Genomic DNA, 6,000 nt, shown 5'->3' on the forward strand with positions numbered 1-6,000 from the left:
CTGCACGTGTCCGTTGATAGATCGATGGATAAACAAAATGTTGCTTATTCAGCCTTAAAAAGAAAGGATACATGCTACAACATGCATGAACCTTGAAAACATTATGCTAAATGAAATAAGCCAGTCACAAAATGACAAAGATTGTATGATTCCACTCATATGAGGTAGCTAGAGCAGTCAAATTCATAGAGACAGAAAGTAGATTGTGGTTGCCAGGGGCTGGGGAGAGGGGAGAACGGGAGTTATTGTTTACTGGGTACAGAGTTTCTTTTTGGGCAGATGGATAAGCAATTCTGGAGATGGATAGTAGTGATGCTTACACAACACTGTGAATGTACTTAATGCCACTAAACTAACCATATACTTAAAAACAGTTAAAATGGTAAATTTTGTATGTGTATTTTACCTCACACATAAGAAAATGTAGTTGGTGTACCCTTTGCCTCTCTTCTTTGTTCATTCCTCTTTCTTGCTGGCTGGGATGCAGATATGATGGCTGGAGCTGGAACAGTCTCATTGAACCTCACAAGTTGTGCCTTGCACAACTGTAAGAGGTACCGTTTACATAGAATGTATAGATTTTTACATAAAAGAGAAACATTTTGTCTTGTTTAACCACTGTTCTTTCAGATTTCTGTTGCTTGCAAACCAACCTAGTTCTAACTGATACATAGGTTATATATACAGATATCTTATAACCCAAGCATTCACAAGCAATAAATTTCAGAGTCCAGAGGCATACGGACTATTATAATAAAATGAACGAATTCCAAATGTATGGTAAATTCTGAACATCAGACAATCTGGCAGGGGAAAAAGCAATATATAAAAATCCCATTTTTCAATTTATTTAGGTATTAAGATAATTATCTTATAAATAGTGACAAACATTGTAAAACTATGAAATGGTTCATTAATAGAAGCCTAGAATACTATGGAATTATTAAAAAGAACAAAGCAGATGTATATATAAGCAAATGTCAGAATTGCTTGTATAGTATGGTCCTGTTTGTGTGAAAAAAAAGCTGACATATGTGCTTATATATGTGGGGAAGAGACATAGCAATAGCTAAATTTACAAAGCACACATTGCGCGCTAGCCTCTGTCCTTAGAGCTTCTCCTGAACTATCTGCATGTATTCTTAAAACATGCCTGTGAGGTACGGAACCTTATTATCCCTATTTTACAGCTGAGGAAACTGAGACAAAGACAGGTAACATACGTTGTCCGGGGTCACACAAATATTAAATGGTGGAGCCAGAATATTCAGCATAGCTACCTCTGAGGGTGATGGGAACGGGGAATTGTAGTGAGGGTAATAGTTGCACTCTGCAGTTCAGTTTTATTGTTTTTTTATTATAGCATGTATTACATTTTTAATAAATATTTGGGGATGGGAGGAAAAATACTGAAGAAATGTAAGGTAATGAAACCATGGTTATACCCTAGAGAATTAAGTAGGGTTGAATTCAGAAAACATTTGAGGTTGCTACAGAGAAAAAAGAAAGAGATCAATAGAAACTTGCAAAATGTAGTATATGTCAAAGCTCAGATGATTGCTCTTAACACATTTAGTCCAAGCAGATAGTATTGTATGATGCAACATTTGTCAGATGATACTTGGACACTGAACACTGCCTGACCACCATAAAAAATAAATCCGGTATTTCATAACTTGCCTAGAAGACAAAAGAGAATGAAAAGGAAAAATCAGATAATGAGATGGGATTAAAATATCAGATTAAATAAAGATGTATATATATATAAGGCACCACATGCGGTTGTAAGGGCTGTATCTACCCAACTCTAGAGTATTGGAGCAGACTCTGCAGTGCTCAGGCCTTTCGTTGTGCTCTGGAGACTTCCACTCTCAGTGGCTGAATCTTTGTCCCTGGCGTCTTCTTCCCTCCATTTCCCACCCCATCCCAGCACCACAGAAAAGCCCCAGCCCTTGTTCCCAGCAGGCCAAGTCACCAAAGAATCCACACGCCCACACCCATGCTAACAGCCTCATCTAGTGACTCAGCTCAGGAGTTGGTATCTAAATATTACAGCTTCCTCACCCCTCAGTTGGGACAATTCTGAGGCATGTATTTTGAACTATTTCCCAGAGTTTCCCTGTGGAATTAAGCTCCAGCCACTCACTGGAGCAGCCGACTTAATAATGCATTCTTTATTAGCTGTCTTCCTTTCCTGGTCTCACGTCCTCCCTTTTCTGCCCTATTGTTTTTGTCACTTCCCAAATAAACTCTCCCTCTTAAACCCTTGTCCTGGGGTCTGCTTCTGGAGGGGGCCCTCATTCATAGTGCAGTCTATATGAATAACACTCCTTGGAGCTGTGAGTTGCTCGACCTGTGAAACCATCCATGACAACTCTGTAAATATACCAATGTCTTCATTTCTACAGCAACCAGGACAAGAAAGAAGATGAAAAAATGCCCTGCTCTAATTATGAATATGAAATGCAACCTAGAAGTCACCGTTTTTCAAAGAAAGAAAAAAAGTAAGAGGGTTTTAAAAGAGTAAGGAATTACAACATACAAGGAAAAAGAATCCATTGGGGGGCCAGCCCTGTGGCCCAGTGGTTAAGTTCGCGGGCTCCGCTGTGGCAGCCCAGGGTTTCACTGGTTCCTGGCACTATAATTTGAATATTTAGCATGCCCAAATTCTTGAGTTCACCTATGGAATTAAGACAAAAAGAAACAAATAAACAAAAAGCACTTAAACAGTTAAATCCTATCTAAATCTTAACTTTGCTAGATGAAAGTGGGTGATGGATCTTTACAGTAGTTTGCCTTATGTATGCCACCACACAAAATACAGAAATATTTGAGATTCACATGTCTTACAGAATCTTAATGAGGACTCCGATGTTTTAAGTTTAATGGTTTGAAAGTATTATTCCAAATATAACATATAAAGTCAATCAATAAGCCAATAAAAAGAAACACACCAGCTAGCAGGAGCCTCCATTAGAGAACTGCTGGTTTCCGTATTTAACAAATCCTAAGCACGTGCTCCACGTGCAGCATTGTGCTGGGTGCTGTGGAGAATATAAAGAACAATACCCTATGTTCCTGTCTTAAAATTACTTAGAATTAGTGCTATTTTTGTTAGGGATAATACCATTGTAGAGCCTCTTTCTCAGAAATTACGCAAGCTAGATCAGCACACCAGATCCTTACTTTTAAGAGAAATCAATTGCTAATAGATACTCTCCATGTTCCCATAGAGTCTAAAGTGCAAATCAATTCAAATACTGTACTTATGCGTATTTTTAAGTCTCCATAGATTAAAAATAAAAAAGGACTTGTATTTTCATCAGATAGCTTTTATATACCAATGTGCAACTCCCCTTTCAAATCGCATATTCTAATCAGGTCTAATACGATGACCTGTTTCATACTTGACATCATCAGGGATGATGATGAGAGTAGAAGAAACAGGTTTAGGGTCATCAGTTTGTGATATCGAGCCACTAAATGGCCATTTTCGGTGACTTTTCCCCTAACTTCTGAGTCTGTGGGAAAAGAGAGAGAGAATTTCCTGCATTGCAGCAGGTTTGGGGGCTGCATAGTAGTGTATGCTTTCCTGCAAAATATCAAGTCCTAGGTACTTTGAAGGAATTCTTCAACTGCCGAATCAGCGGGAAGAAAAGAACCAGGGGCCCGCCTTAAGTGGCTAAGTTTACATGCTCCACTTTGGCAGCCCAGGGTTTCGCCGGTTTGGATCCTGGGCATGGACATGGCGCCGCTCAAGCCATGCTAAGGTGGTGTCCCATGTAGCAGAACCAGAAGGACTACAACTAGAATATACAACAATGTACTAGGGGCTTTGGGGAAAAGGAGAAAAAAAAAGAGAGAGAAGATTGGCAACAGATGTTAGCTCAGATGCCAGTCTTTAATGAAAAAACAAAAAAGAAATAAAAGAACCAAAGATGTAATTAAAAGATCATAATGAAGATCTAGAGTTTGTTATAATATGTTCCAGGTGTGTGTTGAAACAATATTTTTAAACCCTCTTTAATAGACATTAAACTAATTTTTATTAAAATAGTGTGTATCAGAACTCAACTCTTTTGGGGAGGGTTTATTTCATGGTGTTTTATACAAAATGCTACTTTAAAACTACTCAGGGAGGCAAGATATATAATACAAGCTCTAAAAAAATTAATATTTATTAAGCATTTATTTTTATATGTAAAGCTCTACATATCAAAATTCTGTTTAAACTAAAACAATAACACTGTATTGTGGGTTTATAATATATGTAGACCTAAATAATATAAGTTTAATATATGCATAAGAAAAACATATTCAACAATAATATAAAGGTCTGGAGGAGAGAAATGAAAGTACACTATTGTGAAGTTCTCATATTTATTACTCCCAAAGGAACAATAAGAAATAATCGTAAATTGATATTATGCTGACTCCAGAAAATCCTAATTTTGGAAAATCTCACTTGGCATTGACCCTTTAAAACTATGAAGAAGGACATTTGTGGTAATCCTGAAATATATCTGAAATTTATCCTATTAAAATGAAAAACAAGAATTAAAATGACATTGTATAACACTTCAACTTCAAATACTGGCCCATATTTTATCACAAGCTGCACACGCTAAAATATGAGGCAGTTCTAGGGACTAATCTTGCACACTAAGCACACACACATAAGGCTTAAGGAAAGTCAGGTGTAAATCTGCTTTTACTGCAAACTTCTTACTAGCCAATTGAAAAGTATGACATTGCCTTTGTTAACACGGACGCAGAGGAAGACAGCTCCTTGCCATTGTCATGCCTCAACCTTAAATGAAAGGACCTGAAGTAGTCAGCAGTGTTGGCTCTGGGCCAGACTGCCAGGATGCAAATCTCAGTTTCACTCACGGGAGTGATCTTAGGTGAAATACTGAAGCATCTATGAGTCCTAGTTCCTCAGCTGTAAAATGGGGACAATTACAGTACCTCCTTCATAGAGTGGTTGTGAGGATTAAATGAGAAGGTTAAAGTACCCAACACAGGGCCTGGCTCATAGTAAGTGTGCAATAAATATTAGCTTTGGTCACTACATTTGTTACACAGATGGCCAGACTTGGTGGAGAGACAAAAAGTTTCTTTGATGTAGAAAGAGAGTTTGATATAGACATACCGATGTCCTCACAGGGTCAGTGGTGACAGAGCTTTTGGTTACAATTTTCAAACTTTATTATTTTATGTCCTGCTAATCCTTTATGTCCCTGTTAAGTCCTGCTGGTCTAGTGGTTAAGATTCAGCACTCTCACTGCCACGGCCTCATCATGTATAGCCTGGTAAAGTGGGAGAAAAGGCATCTGTCTACCTTTAAGATGCATGTTGCAGAGATAAGACATACACTTAAAAAATGTATCCAATACTAAAAGTGTTACTAAAAGATACCAACCGAGTGCTGGTAACAATCAGGCCAATGTGCGTTCCAGGGAAGGGCTGCATGACCTGGTACTATTCTGATCCTCTATGCTCGTAATCCGAAAACTCTGAGGTGGAGGAAGTGGGGGCAGACCCCTACATGAATCAAAGGAAAACTATGGATCCTCTCTCCAGAAAAAGTGTACATAACCCATGTACCAGAATGTCCACGTACACTTAATTTTATTCCATTGAACATTGATTTTCCTTACATAACAGACATAAAAAAATCTTTACTAAGATTCATGTCTTCCTTGTTTTCTTACACAAAAATTAACAGCTTCATTCGGAAAAAAAAGAATGTAAACTATTTGGAGAAAACAGAAAGCTAGCTTTAATTCTGCTAAACAGAAAATTTCATTGAGAAGGTTGTTTGTCTTGATTGCGAAGTTGACACAGAGGGCTGGTCTTTGCCATAGGAACATACATGTTATCTGTACCAGCTGTAACAATTTCTAAGATTATCAGAGGAAGTAATCTTCAAAAGGGTTTTATAGTGTTTCCTGTTTTTTGTGGATTACTGCCTACAGAAAAATTGATGAAGCTTTATTA

This window comes from Equus przewalskii, chromosome 5 (genome assembly GCF_037783145.1).
Source record: "Equus przewalskii isolate Varuska chromosome 5, EquPr2, whole genome shotgun sequence".
Lineage (NCBI taxonomy): Eukaryota > Metazoa > Chordata > Mammalia > Perissodactyla > Equidae > Equus > Equus przewalskii.